The 21,583-nt window shown below is 38.0% G+C and overlaps 1 protein-coding gene across 1 annotated transcript in view; it reads right to left on the bottom strand.

The window, feature by feature from the left end:
• SLC9A9 (solute carrier family 9 member A9) overlaps positions 1–21,583 on the bottom strand; it is a 564,530-nt gene that overhangs the window by 422,734 nt on the left and 120,213 nt on the right. The window lies entirely within an intron of this gene.

Below are 21,583 nucleotides of genomic sequence, written 5' to 3'. Positions count from 1 at the left end.
CATGCTAGCTCTCCGTACATTGTCTAAATCTCTCGACTATGAAAGACACTTTAACCAAATATCCCAATTCATTTACCCGCAAAAAGGTAACAATATTTTATAGCATATTTCAATGAAAATAATTAAATCTCAAGGATGTAAAAAATAATCTGTCAAATATGTCATAGTAATTATGCCCCACAAATACAGCAGCTGGGTTAACATCTATAAATGGATTGCTTTTCAGTTTTCATTGTTTTGTGTGGTAGGGATGTCTGAAAAGTGTCCAAATTTCAAGTCTGTCACTGCAATGAGAAGGATTTTGGTCACACACAGCACACCCAGTCAACCAGTTACTTTACAATAGATGAGTCTCTACTACTGCTAATGTCAAGACTTCCACACTGGGTACAGAATCACTGTTAGGTAAGAGCTCCTGTAACTTCAGTATGCTGTTGAAAATGAATCCTGAAAGGTTTACATTTTGATTTTGCAAGGATAGCTATTCTTTCCATGAGATTGTAAAAGGTTTGTTTATAAGCTTACCAAACTCACATCATGGAACACAGCTTGTCTGTCCTGGTCATCATTTGCCACCCTATAGCTTTTAAATTGTATTTATTTATTTAACTGACTGATTTTTGCCAAAATCCTCGTAGAGGAAATACAGAGATTGGTGAACTGGACAATAGTAAAATCACTGTAAGTGACTCTAAGAGTCTTTAGAAATTCTAGATCCTCAGGTCAATAGAGGGATGTTTAAATATTCACATGCTTTGAAAGCTAATTTCTTGAAAAATGTTCTAAGGTTGTGATCATGATTAAAAAGGCTAGAAAACAGATATTAGAAATTATATTGTCAATGCAAATGCAGATATTTCAGATTCTGTTAAAAAAAATTTCTCCATGAGAAAATATTTTGGACACATCTGCAGTTAAATCTAGGTTCTACCACTCACCAGCTATACAGTTTTAGGATGTTACTAAAACTTTCTGAGTCTCAATATCCTTATTAACGAAACAGAAATAACAATAATAGTTAGTCCATAGAATTGTTTTAAGGATTACCTGAGACAATGTACATTTGGTTTCTGGCACATAGGACATTCAAAATGAGGTTATTATTACTGCTAATAATATTTATCAAAATAGGTAATATTTACTTACTATTCATATTTCTTCACATGCTTTAACTCATTTAATCCACACATTAATCCTATAAGGAAACTACTATTTGCATTTTACAGATAAGAAAACTGAACACAGTGTCGTCAGGTAACTTGCTTAAGATGACACAGCTTTTAAGTTGCAAAACCCAGATTTGAACTGTGGAGAACTGGCTCCTGAGCCTGGGCTTTTAACCACTACATAATATTGCCTAGATGAATAGTTCTATATTTTACATTATATATTATCCCATATAATATATTCACAGCTATCCTATTAGGTGGTGGTTCTAGGTTGTACAAAGGTGCAACAATGGGGTATCCCTAAGAACTTGGAAATAATACTACCCTCTGAGTTATAATTATTAAGACATAATGGGTTTGAGCAGAGAGGGCCAACATCACTGTGAAAAATGTGGACTATAGTGGGGAGGCTGAATCTTAACTAGGCTGAAGATATTAACATATCTGAGAAAGGGTATGTCATGGGACACAGCATGATTGTTGTGAAAAGGCAAGTCCAAGAGGCCTCAATCATGGCAGCTTACTCACACTCATGCTGGGAAGGGAATTCTGCCAGTTACCAGGTCATTCAGCCTCTTGACAGGTATAGGGTAGCTTCATCCAGTTTATTTGTTCATTCAGTAGACATTTATTATTTAACCCCAACTGTGTGTCAAGCTCTGTGCTAGGTGCTTAAGATACTGATGAGTGAACAAAACAAAGATCCCTGCCCTTATGAAGTATACGTTTTACCTGATAGACAGCAATAAAAATTATCATAAATTTGAATTATGACTGTTAATTATATCATTCTCTGAATTAGAATCTGCAAGTGGGATCAACACTGAGACAGTCTGGACAGTTACAACATTCACAGGAATGCTCTTCAATAGTCATCCCTTCAGCCTCTTTGGGTATTAACCCAACTTCACCACAGTCCTTTCTCATTTGAGCTACACTTCAAATATTGAACATCAACCAGCACTGGAATCAATATAAACTTTAGGACCTGTGACAATATTTCTGAATTTTATACCCATTAGTTAATTTTACAGGCTGGGAATCTAGGATTAGAATTAAAATGACTTTTCCCATATTGCACAGAAGCCATTAGATTGGGTAAAATAAAAAATATATACATATATACTACCCAGGCCTGGGGATATTATATAGAAACTAGAAGTCTCATACACTACTGATGGAAATTAAAGTCTTAATTAAAGTATCAATTTTTAAATATTCTATAGCTTATTAAATGGTTGCCTACAAATTTATGCCAAAAATTAATTAAATATGTACCAAAAGGTGTATATTCAAATTATATGAGATTTCTGTTGTTTATAAAAGTGAAAAATTCAAAGAAATCTAAATATCCAGTGAATAAATTATAAAACACATATATATGGGCTAATCTGCAATGAATAATATTATGTACAAGACTTTATATTAGACACAGAAAAGTAAATTGATAAAGCAAATTATAAAGTGGTAATAATAATTTCTAATTTTATAAAAAATTTAACATACTTAGGCATACATACAAACAGGAAAAGACAAGGAGTATATAGTCTAGATGTTAATGGTGGTTAAATAATGGAATTAAATGGTGACTACTTTTCTTTTTGCATTTCTGCATTCTTCCAGTTCTTTTAAAAAATAGTAATAATAAAAAACAAATAACAATATACATTAGCAAGTGCTATTATGTAACACAATAGATATTTATTATGTCACTTAATCTTCAAAATTCTATGAGCTAGGTGCTATAATTATTCCTTTTTACAAATGAGAAAATTAGAACTCAGCAACATTAAATAACTTGACTAAGTCACAGAAGTTAGCTCCTTAACCACCAACTCTGTAAAGCTTTTGAGTTGCTTTGAAATCAGCAGAAACACACATGATGTACACACACACACACCTACACACACGATTTGTTTATTTATTTCAAATCAACTACTGGACATGAAATAACTATAATTCTAATAGCTTACTTGAGATAATACCAAAAAAGGAGAAAAAAGAAGTCCAGTTCAGTTCAAGCTTAATACTAATAACAATGGTCATCATCACAGGTAATTATAATGATCCAATAATTAGTGTTAATATACCATGTGCCATACCCCTTCTTTATAAATGGTAGCTATTTTAATTGTTGTTACATTATTAATAACAACTAGTTATAACTATATTAATTGGGAAGCTAAAAAAACGAAACCATTAGCAACCACCATATTCTCACAGAGGGGTACATTCTATCAGCACTTCACAGAAAGTATTTCAGATGGCTCAGGAAACAGGGGAGATGTGGTTTGATGGGGACAGGGAATCTGGTGAAATCCAATGCATGCAATGCTGTGAAGATGATGGACCTGAATAAGATGTCCTCCAGGGGTCAGTCTGTGGTTAGTGACAGCCTGGGTTACAGGGATGGGCAGAAACAGAACTGCCTCATAAAAACCAGAACTGTTGATAACATTGATTTTGACAAATACCCACTTTGTGCTATTCTTTGAAAAGCAAAGTGCTTGAGCTATGGAGGATACAAAAGTAGAAATCCATAACCTGCTCTCAAAGAGCAGAGTATTACAGGATGGCAGTCTTGTCACTGATGCTAAAAGAAAGCACTGGGTAAAAGAGAATTTGGGGAAATGCCCAACACAATACTCTACACACTCACTTTATTAAGTGTTTATGACATGTGAACTGATTTTAAATTTCATGAGCTTATTTTACACTATTAAATCTCCACACCTAAAGACTTATTGTGAAAAAAGTTCCATATAGTTAATAGTCTGTGGTGTGCCTCCCTCTCTCTTTTTTTTCTGCCTTCCTCTATGTTCATCTGTTTTGTTTCTTAAATTCCACATATGAGTGAAATCAAATGGTATTTGTCTTTCTCTGACTGACTTATTTCACTTAGCATAATACACTCTAGCTTCATCCACATCATTGCAAACGGCAAGATATCATTCTTTTTAATGGCTGAGTAATATTCCTGTGTGTGTATGTGTGTGTGTGTGTGTGTGTGTGTGTGTGTGTGTGTGTGTGTGTGCCACCTCTTCTTTATCCATTCATCAGTCAGTGGACATTTGGGCTCTTTTTTAATTTGGCTATTGTTGATAATGTTGCTATAAACATCGGGGGGCATGTGTCCCTTTGAATCAGTATTTTTGTATCCTTTGGGTAAATACCTAGTAGTGTAATTGCTAGGTCATAGGGTAGTTCTATTTTTAACTTTTTGAGGAGCCTCCATACTGTTTTCCAGAGTGGTTTCACCAGTTTGCATTCCCACCAACAGTGTTAAGAGGGTTCCCTTTCTCTGCATCCTTGCCAACATCTGTTGTTTCCTGTGTTGTTAATTTTAGCCATTCTGACTTGTGTGAGGTGATAGCTCATCATAGTTTTGATTTATATTTCCCTGATGATGAGTGATGTTGAGCATCTTTTCATGTGTCTGTTAGTCATCTGGATGTCTTCTTTGGAAAAAGCTCTACTCCTGTCTTCTGCCCACTTCTTAACTGGATTATTTGTTTTTTGGGTGTTGAGTTTGATAAGTTCTTTAGAGATTTTTGGATACTAACCCTTTATCAGATATGCCATTTGCAAATATCTTCTCCCATTCCATAGGTTGCCTTTTAGTTTTGTTGATTGTTTCATTCATAGACAGCAGAAGCTTTTCATCTTGATGAAGTCTCAATAGTTCATTTTTGCTTTTTGTTTTCCTTTCCCCCAGAGACAAGTCTAGTAAGGAATTACTACAGCTGATGTCAAAGAGGTTGCTGCTTGTGTTGTCCTCAAGGATTTTGATGATTTCCAATCTCACATTTAGGTTTTTCATCCATTTTAAATTTATTTTGTGTATGGTGTAAGAAAGTGGTCCAGTTTCATTCTTTTGCATGTTGCTGTCCAGTTTTCCAAATACCATTTTTTGAAGAGACTGTCTTTTTTTCCATTGGGTATTACTTTCTGCTTTGTGAAAGGTAAGTTGACCATATAGTTGAGGGTTGCTGGAGGGGAGGTGGGCAAGGGATGGGCTAAATGGGTGATGGGTATTAAGGAGGGAACTTGTGATGAGCACTGAGTATTATATGTAAGTGATGAATCACTAAATTCGACTCCCAAAACCTATGTTACACTATATGTTAACTAATAGAATTTAAATAAAAGTGGAACAAAGAAAAAAGAAGATATAGAGAGGAAAACCTAGAAGCCAACTCTCAACTATAGAGAACAAACTGATGATTAGCCGAGGAGAGGAGGGTGGGGTCATTCATGGGTTAAATAGGTGATGGGTATGAAAGAGAGCACTTGTGATAAGCATAGAATGTTGTATTGAAGTGCTGAATCATCATATTGTACACCTGAAACTATTATTACACTGTATGTTAACTAACTAGAATTTCAAAAAAACACAAAAAGGAAAAAATGTTTCAGAAGGCTCAATTGCTTGGATGGTTTTTAAGTATGCCATCTTAATCTCTATCAGTATTTTAAAGAAAGAATATATCTTCTTTTAAAAAAATAGTCTTGATCAAGCAATAAATAGATTTATGAGAAAGGCAGTTTTTTTGAATTGCTAGGTATAAGTCAGGGGAGTTGTCAGTTTGGAGATACTGTTGTGTGGACCAGTCTCTTTTACCATTGGAAGAGCCACATCCCTGCCTGTGAAATCATGTAAAACAGGCCACTGTGTGAAGCACACTCTGCAGTGGGAAAATCTAGAACCAACACGCTCTAAAGCAATATGAAGGTTATAATCTACATCTAGATTTCTGATTTCTATACCCAAACATTTTCCCTTAGATAAATATTTTTCCCTATTTATTTGTTCACATTTTACGGATAGTTTATATCTCACATTTTCTTTTCTTTTCTTTTTTTTTTCTGGAGCACGCACTCAAGAGCAATATCCCACTGGAGAATTCATAAATTATTTTTTTAAAACTTTGAGCTTTATTGAAATATAGTTGACATATAACAGTGTACAAATTTAAGGTGTACAATGTCATGATTTCATACATGTATATATTGCAAAATTATTACCAAAAAAAGTTCGATAACATATTTATCACCTCACAGTTATATTTTTCTGTGTGGTGAGAACTTTTAAGATCTACTGTCTCAGCAACTTTCAAACATTCAGTACAGTATTATCAACTATAGTCATCATGCTATGCATTACATCCCTAGAACTTACTCATAACTGGAAGTTTGTACCTTTTGATCATCTTCATTCACATCTCCCATCTCCCTCCCTGCCCCTGGCAACACCATCATAGATGTTTCTATGAAAGAATTAATAACTTTTTAACGCTGGGCTGGATGGGGTTGGTAAGGTCTTCTAGCCAAATTCATTTATTTATTCACTCATGCATTCATTAATTTGCTCACTGACTCATTTATAAAACAAAATTTACCAAAAGATATAATTCTTCCTCTGAGGGAGCTTATATTTTATTGGGGGAAGGAGACATTTAATAGCTAATTTATAATTTATTATTTTATTAGTATTGTGTCTAAGTCCAATGGAGAGAAATATAGACTGCACATGTGCACACTTCTCCAGTGGGGGAAAATTAAAGGGGGGCTTTATTTTATGGAAGAGATCACAAGTCCAACTTTAGAAATGTTGAGATTGAGCAGCCAGTGAGACTGGTATGCAGATTTGGATCTCAATGAGGGATTGGCTAAGGACACAGATTTGAGAGCAGACACTGCATGGTGTATGTTACTGCAGCCTTGGGTATGCATGAAAATCTGAAGAGAACATAAAGTGGAAGAGGGCCCATGATGGAGACCTGGATCCAGCATTTGAAGATGAGTTAAAGATGGTGAAGCAGTGGAGGATATCAAGGATCAGTCAGAGACGTGAGTGGAAATCTAGTAGAATGTCATAGGAGTCAAGAGAAGCAAGTGTTTCAAGAAGAAGGGCATTGATGAATAGGGTTGAATGTTGCCAACAGGATCACTTTACTTATTGTCATTAGGAGTGTGGGAGGAGAGAGGAGGTTGTGATGCAATACACTATTCTTTACCCATGGCTGAGGGCTAAGGCTCTGGGACTGTGGGTCCCTTGGAACAAAATTAAGTGTGTACATTTCCCAAATACTCTACTGCCCATCTGCCTGCTAACTTGCCACCTTACTGGGCCTTCCCTGGAGGCTTCACTCACCTGTGCACTTTTGTGACAATTCCTGCTTCTACAGCAACTTATGCAACTGCCTGCAGAGATACAATCCCCCCTTATGTAAAGAACTTCAAGGTTCTTGGAGAAAATGTGATATAAATCCCAAGCATGAATATGGAATGGGTATAAAGTGCAATACTGACATGCCCTAAGAAGTAGAGATCTACTAAAAGATGAACTAAACACAGGTAAGAACTTAACCAGCCATCCTCATTCTGTGTCTATTCATAACCACTATCTGGGAGCATGCTGGCTCCTTCAGGTGTAAAGGGGATCACTTCTGAGAAGACTGAAAGGAACAATGAAGGAAGTGCAGAACTTAGCCACACTCACTTGATGATAGCCTGCACCAGCATCCTAGGATGTGTGGCCTCTAAAATTCTCTGAGTAACTTGAGTTCCTCACTTCTCTCCTACTCCCTCACCTCTACTCTATTCTCCACTTCTCTGCCTTCTCCTTTCAGAAAACCATGCTTAGTGCTCACTGGATATAATCACTGCTCTCTTGCCTCCATCCCTCTATCAACTTGTATCCCCATTGTTTATCCTCTGATGTGGTTTACAAAGCTCTCTCCTTTATTTCATCGAGGTGTTCAATTCCAGCCATATATTCTTTGTTTGCTCATATTACCCAACTAATTTGAAGACAGTATATCTGGGCGGTTCTGTCTTTTGTCCTCTCTGCTCCCACCTCCATTCTATGAACACTTTAGCCAGGTTTGCTAGATCCTAAGAGTTACAAAGATAAATCAGATGTGGCTTCTGTCCACTAGGAGTTCACAGCTTAGGAGAAAGGATAAGTCATGTGTATAAATGACTGTGCTACTGTTTGAAAAACTGTAGTTTCGATAAAAAAGCTAAAAGCAAAGTGATATGGGTTTCAAAGGAGGAAGAAAGAACATGGTCTGGGGGAAGAAGGTATCAGAGATGAATCTTTCTTGAAAGGCAGAAGGGGTCAGACCAGAGTTGTGGTAGGAGGAGGAACAGGGATAGTCACCACAAGAAAAGGTAACATGCACCAACAAAACAAGTGGGTGGTAACACATCAGACGTAGTGAAAGCTGGGTAACTCAATGTGATGAATTTTTCCACTATGTATTATTAGTCTAATTCAATGGTTCTCAAATTTTGCTGCATATTAGAATCACACAGGGAGCTTTGAAAATCATGATGCCCAGGCTACATCCCAGACCAAGTATATCATAGTCTCTCTAGATGGAACCCATGCATCAGTATTTTTAAAAGTTCTTCCACTGTTCTGGTATGTAGCTAGAATCTAGAACAAGTGTTCTAAATCACATCTTGCCCCTAATGTCCAGACCAATCACCTGGGGACCAGCAGATCTGGAGTAAGCCCTGAGATTCTGCATTTTTAATGAGCTCCCAGGTGGTGCCATTGCTGCTGGTCCTAGGCCACACTTTGAGTAGGAGACTCTAAATGAGGACCCCGTCAACTAAGTAAAATGGCTCAGTCATTGGTGTGCATCCTGGTTCTGATGGTAAACTCCTTAATATGGCAGCACTTTGAATTCATAAATGGAGCTTTCTGAGATGCAGTTAGGTTACAGGTCCACATATAGAAAGCACCTAATACCTATTGCTTAGTGACCTGGGTTCCCTGCTATTTATGGATGAAAGATGAAGACTAATGGATAGCTTGTGAGGATTCAAGGTGCTATTACTTCTTGGCTCCAATTTGGAACTCCTTATAGAAGAAAATGAAAATGGGGTGGGGGCCAGGGAGTGAAACAATGTCTTATCCACTACAATATAAAGTTTAACAGACCTTTATTATGCCTGTGATGTGCAGCTCCACAGAGACTTTTTTCCTAGGTACAGAGACCCCCCCTTTCCCTGCCAGAGGGAAAGAGCTGGATGATTGTTTTGGTCTCATCTGAGGCTGGTAACTGCAAAGTCCTTCCTACCAAGATTTCAAAAGTGGTGAGAGAATCCTCAAGCTTTTCTTTTTAAATATTTTTAAAAATCCTAGCCAAAACTGCAAGTTTGTTAAAAGCCGTTTAGTGCTGCTTAAATAAAACAACAGGTTTCTTTGCTTTGGGATGAACTATAACAACAAAGAAGTTTTGATGGCAGTACCAATGTGTATATGTATATGTGTGTGTGTACATATATATACATACATACATACATATAATTTTTATTAATAATAAGAAGCTTGTACAAAATATCTCAAAGTATGAAATTCATCTATGCTAAAGCAGCAGGAATGGTGCTTGCTGCCCTGTACATGGCGGTCCTTGGCCACTACTTTTCACTTTAAAGACACATGTATGACTGTTACCTCATTTGCTTTCACTCTTCCTGGAAGGTGGTTAAAATCAAGGTCCATTATTCTTTCACAGATGAAGAACTACCACAAGATGCTTAGAGGCCTACCTATCACGTTATATAGCCTTTATTCTGCCGTTTTCCTCAAGTGTGAAACTGAAACACTGGTTGGAATAAGTTGTTTAGATCAGGGGAAAAAACTTAAAAAAATATTTAACCCACACCTATTTAAAAAGATAGAAACCATGACCCATCTAGGTTAATGACTTGGTCAAAATTATACTGAGCCTGACTGGTAGCAAGCCAGAACTGGAATGCCAGTTTCTCCAAAAGAGATCTGGCAGCATTGGCAGTTTTCTCAGATTCTCTGCTGCCTGGAATTTTAGCAAAGGGAATAAAACCTGTGATTTGAATATAACTTGATAATTTATTCCCAGAAAATTCCCCATCTCTTTTCATATTGCCTAAATTTGTTTATATTCTTCAGTTCTACCATTTGCAAACCTAAAGCCAACTGCTTGTTGAAATAAAATGTAAATAACAAGAAAATGCAACTCTCTAGATTTTCCCTAATCATATCAATTTTCAGCAAGTAGGGAGCTCATAAATAATGTAGATGTTTAAAACATATTTCGCTCAAATTAAGACATTATACTATCTACTATTTGATTGATGGTCTTAAGATATATTATCATTATTGGTGACAAGATAGAATGAACAACTTATCTTATGAGTGATGAAAATCAAATACTAATTCTTTGGCCCAATTCTTTTTCAACCATGTCAATGTATTTTCAAAAACGTTTTGATTTAGAATGGATAGTTTCAAATGCTTAGGATGCATATAATACAACTTACTACTTGAAATTCCTTTGTAGTTGTAAAGTGAATTTCTTTTGTAACATTTCAAATCACTTTTCAGAGCAGATAGACTGTTCTTATGGACTTCTCTTCTAATAACAGAGTTTACCCACTAGTCATATATAGAAGAAATCAACAAAATGCTTTAGAGAACAACAAGAAAATAATAAAATATTTACTACCATGAAGGAGTTATTCCTTTATAGATCCTGAGCTTTGAGATCACTACTCCTACAACACCACCTCAGCAACACAAACATCTACTAAAGAAGGTTATTCGGTTTCTTAAATATTATTACTCCTAAGTGTCCCTGACATATTAACTGAACAGACTCTAGGGCTAGATGTACATGGGGCCAGCCTTACCAATCTATGGAAATATTTCTGACAATCACCCACTCATCTGGTATACAACACCAGACAATTAATATAACTTAGTCTTTATCTATGCCCTTACTTCCTATCTACTAACTCCCATGCTCTTGACATATGGACTGGGGTTTTATACTACTGGGCATTGAACTGAAATGTAGACAGTTCTTCATGTCCCCATGTGATTTGAGTTGAAAGGACTTTGAATTTAGCTATAAGACAGAAACTGGTGGAGTGAACCATCAGTAGATGAGGGCCAGGTGAATTGGCCAATAGTTAATAATTTCATTTCTTAACAACTCTTTCTCTGGAGAATGAAGCACATGCTATCATCAAGTGCAGTTTTATCTTTAAGGACACAACACAGAAGGAATAAGTGCCTTCTTTATAAAAAGGAGGTTCAGAGGAAAAAGAATGAATCAAAGTTGTTTAGTCAGCCACATATTTTTAATTGAGTGCCTACTATATGCCCAGCTCCTGGTAGCGTTCTGGGCATAAAATGGAAAAAAAAAAGTAATAGGTAGTCTGCTTAGGTATGTAGAGAAAAAACAGACAGTTATAATCTAGCATGGCAAGTGCCTCTGCCAATTTCTAGCTCTTTGACCATAGGCAAGTTACCTATCTCATTTCCTCAGTTTCCTTGCCCATAAAGTGAGTATAATAATAGTCATCCTTTTGTGTTATTACCAGAGGATCACTGTTGAATGACCCAAGGGGTTCCTTGGTTCTTCCAGCTATCACTTTTGTTGGGAAAAACAAAAGGGCATTTAGCATTAACATCTGTCAGAGAATCAGTGAATTGAGAAAGGCTCAGATTCAGAGCTTTCAAGAGAAGCCTTTAATAAGTTATTTTCAATGTAGAAACATGTTTTCATCTAATTTCACTATAGAAAGTTGATGTGACATCATTAGAAAGATTCTTCATGCTTGATCTAGTGTGGCTGGCATGGCATACATCAAAGAGTCCACCTTCATGGCAACTATAGTTAATGATACTGTATTGCATATTTGAAAGTTGCTGAGAGAGTAGATCTGGATCAATGGAAGTATAAACTTTTTAAAAGATTTATTTATTTGTTTATTTCAGAGAGAGAGTCAGAGAGAGTAGGTGTGTGCATGAGTGGGAGGAGGGACAGAGGGAGAGGGAAAGAAAGAATCCTTGAGCAGACACCCCACTGAGCACAGAGCCCATAGATCCCATGACCCTGAGATCATGAACTGAGCTGAAATCAGCAGTCTGAGTCAGACACCCAACTGACTGAGCCATCCAGTTGCCCCCAATGGAAGTATATTTGTGCAGACCTTGAGACATACTAATTCCACTATATTCAACATTGGACAAATCTCAGCTAAAATAGTTTCTTATTCAAAACAACCATTTGGAAAATGCCTCCTATGAAACTAAGGGATTAGAAACATGTTAGATGGGCAAGAGGTGTAGAGCTGGGTTTGGTATCTGACAGAGAGCCAACGAGCAACATGACATCCAGAGTTAGAACTGGAAAATAGTCATAAGGTAGAGAGAAAGAGGATTTAATCTGTGTTTCTCCAGAAAGCCCGGGGGGCGGGAGGGGATGGACATTACAAAGAATCAGATCAGCCTATTGAAAAACTGTCCAAAAAATGAGTTGGAAATGCCCTATTGGAGGTTGTTCATTTCTTTCCCGTGAGGAATTTAAGCATCCCCTTAAGTGTTTATAAAAAGGATGCTGGTTTATTCTATTAAAAAGATACAGGTATACTGAGAGAGTGAATTGGGGAGAAAGAAGCTAAATGATTCTAAGGTGATTTCAAACTCTAAAATTTTATGTTATAAAAATCTAAAGGAAAAAAACACAAGCAAATACCAAGAGAGAAGATGAAAAACTTTGTAATTGACAATATTTTCTAGAATTTAGTCAGTTATCAAAGTAAAAATAAAGACAAGTTTGACAGGACCTAAAATCTGACACCAGGAACTGATTGTATTAACCAGCACTCCTTTCCTAACTGGATAGTAGATTCTTCACAAATGCTTGGTTTGGGATTAGAGTGAGAACAGATGAAGTTTTCCCTGTGTCAAATACCTTAACCCTCTCAGAAGATAGGAGGAGGCATTCACCAAACTCATTTAACTCCTCAGGACTGGAGAAAAACTCATTTTGCTTTCCCAGATAACGCTAAACATGATGTCTAGCGGCCTCTCTACCATATCTAATACAAAGATTCCTATTCTTCTAGGAGACCCATAGGCACCTCAAACTCACTAGTTCTGAGCCTGAATATAGGATCTTATCCAGAATCCAGATGTTTCTCTTAGCTAAGGCACCAACTCCCACCCAGAAAACTCGATGTCATTTTGGACACATCTCTACTCGGATGTGCTCCTTTCCATATGCAATCCATCACTAAACTGCCAATTTACCTCTTGAATTGGTTTCAAATACATCCACTGTCTAGTTCAGGCTAACACTACATCTCCTCTGAATATTTCTATGTCTGCTGAAATGGTGTCCCTGTATCTCCTCACTTCCTGCCAATGTGTAGCCAGAATCATTTAAAAACACAAATCTGACCATTTATCTCCATGCTCAAAACCTGACTTTTCATGACTTCCCAATGGCTCTTAGATTAAATGCCAAAATATTTGTGGGTGGTTATTCTTTTCCAGATCCATTCTGCATCCTTTTCACCCTGCTCTGTGTCCCATGAGGCTGACGTGTATGGGCTCCTTTGATGGGCTCCCTTATTCTCTGGCTTTTGGCTAGATTTGACCAATGCAGGAGATCAGCATGGGTGATAAGAGTAAGGTTGGGGTATTTATTTTTTATTATTTTAGTTCCCTCCCTTCAGGGCCTATATGGGCTCTCATTGTCCTTTAGTTAAAGGTCACAGCTCCATTCAGTTGCTCCTGTCCACACAGATCTCTTTTCAGGTTCTACTACCACTTCATCCCTTTCTCATTCAGATAACTGTACCCTACTGTTACTAACCTTGGGAAAATGGACTACCCCTTATGGTTTTTCTTTTCCCCGCCCACATCTTTTAAATAGTCCTCAAACATCGCTCATTCAAGGAAACCATACTGGACCCTCCTGCAAAAGTCAGATCTGCTAATAGAAGCTTTTATAATGGTTATATTTACTCACCATCATAGAATTAATTAATTAACTATGTAATTGTTTAATGTCTGTCTCTCCCGCTTGGATGAAGCCAGGGTCCATTTCAGTCTTAGCTATCCTAAAATCTCTAGAGCACTTACACATAGGTGCTCAGTAGCTATTTATCAAATAAAAGGGATGGTGAGAGTGGAGATGAGAAGAGTTAGGAAGACCAGGGCAGGAATGAGAGAGCCCTGGTCACAGTGACCAGAATCATCACAAACCAAGGACTCTCACACTGCAACTTGGCCTTGCAGTATGGGAGCATAAACTGGTCCTGTCACTGTCATAGAAAAGCTAAGGAAGGCATGACATCAAAAAATTGTTTGGCAGGATACATCTTATAAGGATATTATTTGTCAAAGAGGGTATCTTAAATTAAAAGCACTTTCAAAATGTGAGAGATTTATATCCAAAAGAGTAAGTCATTTTCTTTCTTACTATACACTAAGTCACCACAGTTCATAGCAACTTGGCTGGATTTCACATTAGTGTTACCTTGAGCTATTTTCAAAGAGGAATGGTATTTTTTCAAGACACAATTGTCAATATTTTTTAGAAAAGACACATACTTGGGATGCCTGGGTGGCTCAGTCAGTTAAGCATCTGACTCTTGATTTTGGCTCAGGTGATGATCTCAGGGTTGTGAGATTGAGCCCCACATTGGGATCCACACTGGGCATGGAGCCTACTTAAGATTTTCTCTCTCTCCTTCCTCCTCTGCCCCTCCCCCCTCTAAAAAAAGACACATACTTAATTTCTTATTAAGTATTATCTGTTAATTATCTGTTCACATCAAAGAGGAGATTAAAATGTCTTATCCCAGACTCCTGACAAGTAGAAAAGAGTGGCCACCACTGGCTTGGGAGCATGTGCAGGAATCAGGCAAGTCTCTCCTATTATGAAGTTGTAAGAATCAAGAGGAGTAAGACCACTCAGAAAAAGCATCCCAAGGGAGTACAAGGTCAAGGTTTGGAAATCAGTTCATAATGGGGTTGCCAGTTCAAATGGTAATGTGTGGGAAACGGAACGCCACAACGACCACTGGTGCATGTTCGCTCAGACTCCCAGATCTCTGAAAAAACTCGAGATTGCAGGATTTAAAAATAACCCGAAAGGATCAGAGTGAAATGCCCTTGGAACATGTGTGGTCAGTTCTAAAGTACGCAGCAGAAGATGTCTTGTAGAAAGGAAGCCAGCTGTAAACAGCACACTGGGCACTCCCTTCTGTTCCTTTATTCTGTTTTAAAGATTCTTACATGCTTGACTAATCCTGTATACATGGAGGAATGTGCCTTACTACGCCCCTGCTGTAAACCATTATAGATCTATATCACTGTAGAAGGTATATAAGAGTATGGAAAATAAACCTCGGCACCTCGGGCTGTTCGCTTGGGGTCCCCTGTGCCTCGCTCTACTGTCGTCTCTTTTTCTCAGTTCCTTTGCCGCCCCAGGTCCCCGACTCTCAGAGGTCGACTGTAATGGACTAAGCTGAGGCAAAACAAAACAAAAAGATCAAACAAACAGAAAAATAAGCAAGACGATGATCAAGGGGGGAGATGGTGAGTAAGGGAATGCGTAGCGGGCAGAAGAAAAGAAAGGAGTGATAATTCTAGAGTGAAAATCTAGGAAATTCCTAAAGCGCTTTTTGTGGTTCTTTTGCTGTTGGCTTCAATGTCTGAAAGGTCTATGTTGGGCAACAGCAATGTGTTCATCGACCAAAACTGGTAAGAACAAGAATGTGCAAAGAGGAACAAGCAAGAGTAGAGGGAGAGAAGACTGCAAATGAATCACAGCCTTCAGCTGCTTTATAACCTGCAGCTCCTAGAGATAAAGCCTCCTCTGGTGCCTCCCAGAGTAGGCATACCATGGTGAAGTGCCCCTCCAGAGCATCAGGGATGTCCTTACACTAAACATGACCTTATACTGACATTAGTGCTTCTCCATTCTGATGTGCAGACCAATCACTGAGGGGGAATCAGTAGGTCTGGGGTGGGGCCTATATTCTGAATTCTAATACATCCTCAGGTGATACGGATGCTGGTCAATGACCACACTTTTAAGTAGCAAGGTCCTAAACTACATACATGGTAGTCATTTTCCAGTGAGTGGTACTATCTGAGCATGGTTCTCTTTTTTATTCCTCACCTACCACAGAGGTTGTAATCTGCTGCTGAGAGGCAATTGAGTGCTTTTAAAATTGTTAGGATAGCTGGCTAACAGTAAAAGATTACACATAAAAATTCAGACTGTGAGCTTCTCTTGTAAAATAAGATCTAGCAATGTTAGACCATCGTTCCCTCATAGAAACAATCCATTGGAGCTGAGTGGTGGCTGCCTGTTTCAGATGAGGTGTGCACTTTCTATCTTGCCACAGTCTAACGAGTCTTACATCTAGGTGGCTTCAATCTTTGCCACTCCCTGCATTATCCCTCTTTGCATTTGTGTTTGTGGATTCTGATATTCTAGTTTGAACCAAGATGCACTGCATTTATTAGAAGAACATTTTGCTTCCAATAAAATCTTTTCAGTTATCAACACAACTTTTGAAGAGCTATGTCACTGGCATTGTGGATGGAAACAGTCCACAAAGAAAACATTTCCTGTTGCAAGTTGGCCTTACGTATTTGCAGATAAGGAAAGAAAAAAAATGAACAGTTGAATATACAATGGCAGGGCTGGTAGGTCTATACTTCACAGTGTGGACACAACATTCTCAAGTGGTAACAATTAAGCAGCTAATCATGTTCATTGATGACTAAAGGATCCAGATAGCGATGGAAATTTCAAACCATAGAAATTGAAGATCAAATAGGTTATGGTGTGTTAAACAGGAGAGAGAAAAAATGACTGAAGCTAAGAGAAAAAGAACAACCCACCTAAGCCATTTCTTAGGAATTGGAAAGTTTACAAGCCCCTGACTTGAAAACATTAAGAACAAAAAACAAACATTCAGAGAAAACAACATAAAGCTGAAATAACTCCTTTTTCTTCATGCAATCTTTGGATATGCAAGCTCACCTAACTGGTTTGATTTGCACTGTTTACTTACATTTTTCTACTCTTACATATTTCTCTCCCCCACTCATAAGATTTCCAGAAGGAACTCAGGGGAAAATGTTTCCCTTGCATAATTTTTTCATATTTTTGTTGAAACAGTATCCAGAACACCAACAAAGTCCTCGCAGAGTGAATACTTTGCCCTTGCTTTGGAACCAAGGTTTGAATGAAAAGTGCAGGCAGCAATGTGCCAGCACAACTGGATCAGTCTCAGTCATTTCCCTGCTCTACCAGCACCTCTTACCTGGACCTGAATCCCTTATGGAGTGAAATGCCCCAATCCTAACACCTTCCCTGCCTATTTCCACATAACCATCTGCACAGGCAGGTTCTCCTGTTGCTCTTAATCCCTTCATAGCACCCCTACAGGTACAGGCCCAGGTCTGCAGCAACTTACCTGGATCAGGCTACCCAGATGGTACCTCATGGATTGAAAATTTCCTTTTCCTCAGTCCTTTTATCAAAAATTATTAATTATGAATTCCATTCCTTTAGGACTCTGCTTTCTGAGTTTCCAAGTGACAACTGAATATAGAGCAAAAAGCATTTACAGTCAGAAATTCTGGGTTCAACTGCAAGCACTGCTATTTAGTAGCTGTTTAATAGGACAATTGAGCCTCTCAGAATGTCAGTCTCCTTCTCTGTGTAATGAGGATAACAATACTGACCTGGAGGGCTGTTAGGCTAACACACAGTAGGTAGCTCAAAAAATGGCTGTTGAATCTTAATCAGATTTTTAAAATTCATACTAAAGTGTTCATGGACATTAATTTCTTAATTTGTTCTTTCAGTTCACATTTGCTTCTTTATAGAACACAACTCACAATTCCTGAGAGGCTCTAACTGTGGGAATTTATATTCCATGGCAGATAAAGAGCTCAGGCCTTCCTCATGCAGACAGGTGACTTACCATTTTCTATTCTACAAGATCTTTGGGGCAAGACTTTAGCTCCCTCAAGGCCCCTCTATTCCTGTGGGGAGACATCCGGGCTGCAGCAGCCCATGTGCACCAAATTCACGGGCATGATGCTTAGTGATAAAGTAAATTGTAAATTTAAACCATTTTCACTTGGGAACAATGTCTCCTTTTCTTGTGTCTTTAATAAAAATACAGATGAAGCCATACAATCACAACATATTCTATAGCATTCAAGTAAGCCCTTTTAGGAATCGGAATTAGTTTTTAAAAAAATGCAGCTTTGGATCTTCAGCTTTTAATTACCTTGGCTTCAATTAATCTAGTCGCTTTTTTGAGTATTTTTTTGTTTTTTTCCAACAGGGAGATGGTAAGAGTCTTTTTTTTTTTTTTGATGGCAACACTATTTTTTATTTTATTTTAATTTTTTTATTATGTTATGTTAATCACCATACATTACATCATTAGTTTTTGATGTAGTGTTCCATGATTCATTGCATATAACACTGAGTGCTCCATGCAGTACGTGCCCTCTTTAATACTCATCACTGGGCTAACCCATCCCCCCACTCCCCTCCCCTCTAGAACCCTCAGTTTGTTTCTCAGAGTTCATAGTCTCTCATGGTTCATCTCCCCCTCCAATTCTCCCCCTTCATTTTTCCCTTCCTGCTATCTTCTGCTTTTTTTTTTAACATATAATATATTATTTATTTCAGAGGTACAGGTCTGTAATTCAGCAGTCTTACACAATTCATAGTGCTCACCATAGCACATACCCTCCCCAATGTCTATCACCCAGCCGCCCCATCTCTCCCACCCCACCACTCCAGCAACCCTCAGTTTGTTTCCTGAGATTAAGAATTCCTCATATCCCGTGAGGTCATATGATATATGTCTTTCTCTGATTGACTTATTTTGCTCAGCATAATACCCTCCAGTATCCCTGTCGTTGCAAATGGCAAGATTTCATTCCTTTTGATGGCTGCATAATATTCCATTGTGTGTGTGTGTGTGTGTGTGTGTGTGTGTGTGTGTGTGTGTGTGTGTGTGTGTGTGTATACACAACATCTTCTTTATCCATTCGTCTGTCGATGGGCATCCTGGCTCTTTCCACAGTTTGGCTATTGTGGACATTGCTGCTATAAACATTGGGGAGCACGTACCCCTGTGGATCCCTACGTTTGTATCTTTGGAGTAAATACCCAGTACAGCAATTGTTGCGTCATATGGTAGCTCTATTTTCAACTTTTTGAGGAACTTCCATACTGTTTTCCAGAGTGGCTGCACCAGCGTGCATTCCCACCAACAGTGTAGGAGGGTTCCCCTTTCTCTGCATCCCTGCCAACATCTGTCATTTCCTGACTTGTTAATTTTAACCATTCTGACCGGTGTGAGGTGGCATCTCATTGAGGTTTTGATTTGGATTTCCCTGATGCCGAGTGATGTTGAGCACTTTTTCATGTGTCTGTTGGCCATTTGGATGTCTTCTTTGGAAAAATGTCTGTTCATGTCTTCTGCCCATTTCTTGATTGGATCATTTGTTCTTTGGGTGTTGAGTTGGATAAGTTCTTTATAGATTTTGGGTACTAGCCCTTATCTGATATGTCATTTGCAAATATCTTCTCCCATTCTGTCAGTTGTCTTTTGGTTTTGTTGACTGTTTCCTTTGCTGTGCAAAAGCTTTTTATCTTGATGAAGTCCCAATAGTTCATTTTTTTGCCCTTGCTTCCCTTGCCTTTGGCGATGTTTCTAGGAAGAAGTTACTGCAGCTGAGGTCAACGAGGTTGCTGTCTGTGTTCTCCTCAAGGATTTTGCCTGTCTCACATCTAGGTCTTTCAATCATTTTGAGTCTATTTTTGTGTGTGGTGTAAAGAAATGGTCCAGTTTCATTCTTCTGCATGTGACTGTCCAATTTTCCCAACACCATTTGTTGAAGAGACTGTCTTTTTTCCATTGGACATTCTTTCCTGCTTTGTCGAAGATTAGTCGACCATAGAGTTGAGGGTCCCCTTCTGGGCTCTCTATTCTGTTCCATTGATTTGTGTGTCTGTTTTTGTGCCAGTACTATACTGTCTTGATGATGACAGCTTTGTAATAGAGCTTGAAGTCCGGAATTGTGATGCTGCCAGCTTTTCTTTTCTTTTTCAACATTCTTCTGGCTATTCGGCGTCTTTTCCGGTTCCATACAAATTTAAGGATTATTTGCTCCATTTCTTTGAGAAAAGTTGTGGTATTTTTATAGGGATTGCATTGAATGTGTAGATTGCTCTAGGTAGCATTGACATCTTCATAATATTTGTTCTTTCAATCCATGAGCATGAAATGTTTTTCCATTTCTTTGTGTCTTCCTCAATTCTTTCATGAGTATTTTATAGTTTTCTGAGTACAGATTCCTTGCCTCTTTGGTTACATTTATTCCTAGGTTTTGGGTGCAATTGTAAATGGGATTGACTCCTTAATTTCTCTTTCTTCTGTCTTGTTGTTGGTGTATAGGAATGCCACTGATTTCTGTGCATTGATTTTATATCCTGCCACTTTACTGAATTCCTGTATGAGTTCTAGCAGTTTTGGGGTGGAGTCTTTTGGGTTTTCCACATAAAGTATCATATCATCGGCAAACAGTGAGAGTTTGACTTCTTCTTTGCCAATTTCGATGCCTTTTATTTCTTTTTGTTGTCTGATTGCTGTGGCTAGGATTCTAGTACTATGTTGAATAGCAGTGGTGATAGTGGACATCCCTGCCGTGTTCCTGACCTTAGGGGGAAAGCTCCCAGTTTTTCCCCATTGAGAATGATATTCGCTGTGGGTTTTTCATAGATGGCTTTTATGATATTGAGGTATGTACCCTCTATCCCTATACTCTGAAGAATTTTGATCAAGAAAGGCTGCTGTACTTTGTCAAATGCTTTTTCTGCATCTATTGAGGAGGATCATATGGTTCTTGTTCTTTCTTTTGTTAATGTATTGTATCACGTTGATTGATTTGCAGATGTTGAACTAATCTTGCAGCCCAGGGATAAATCCCACTTGGTTGTGGTGAATAATCCTTTTAATGTACTGCTGGATCCTACTGGCTAGTATTTTGGTGAGAATTTTTGCATCCATGCTCATCAAGGATATTGGTCTGTAATTCTTTTTGATGGGCTTTGTCTGGGTTTGGGATCAAGGTAATGCTGGCCTCATAAAACGAGTTTGGAAGTTTTCCTTCCATTTCTTATTTTTTAGAACAGTTTCAGAAGAATAGGTATTAATTCTTCTTTGAATATTTGGTAGAATTCCCCTGGGAAGCCATCTGGCCCTGGGCTTTTGTTTGTTGGGAGATTTTTGATGACTGCTTCAATTTCCTTAGTGGTTATAGGTCTGTTCAGGTTTTCTATTTCTTCCTGGTTCAGTTTTGGTAGTTTATACATCTCTAGGAATGCAACCATTTCATCCAGATTATCTAATTTTCTGGCATAGAGTTGCTTATAATATGTTCTTATAATTGTTTGTATTTCTTTGGTGTTGGTTGTGATCTCTCCTCTTTCATTCATGATTTTATTTATTTGGGGCCTTTCTCTTTTCTTTTTGATAAGTCTGGCCAGGGGTTTATCAATCTTTTTAATTCT

Source organism: Eumetopias jubatus, unplaced genomic scaffold (genome assembly GCF_037043125.1).
Source record: "Eumetopias jubatus isolate StellerSeaLion01/CBP00866 unplaced genomic scaffold, mEumJub1_p1.0 scaffold_1, whole genome shotgun sequence".
NCBI lineage: Eukaryota > Metazoa > Chordata > Mammalia > Carnivora > Otariidae > Eumetopias > Eumetopias jubatus.
Note: the sequence above shows the minus strand (reverse complement) of the source record. Positions and strands in the feature narration are given on the sequence as shown.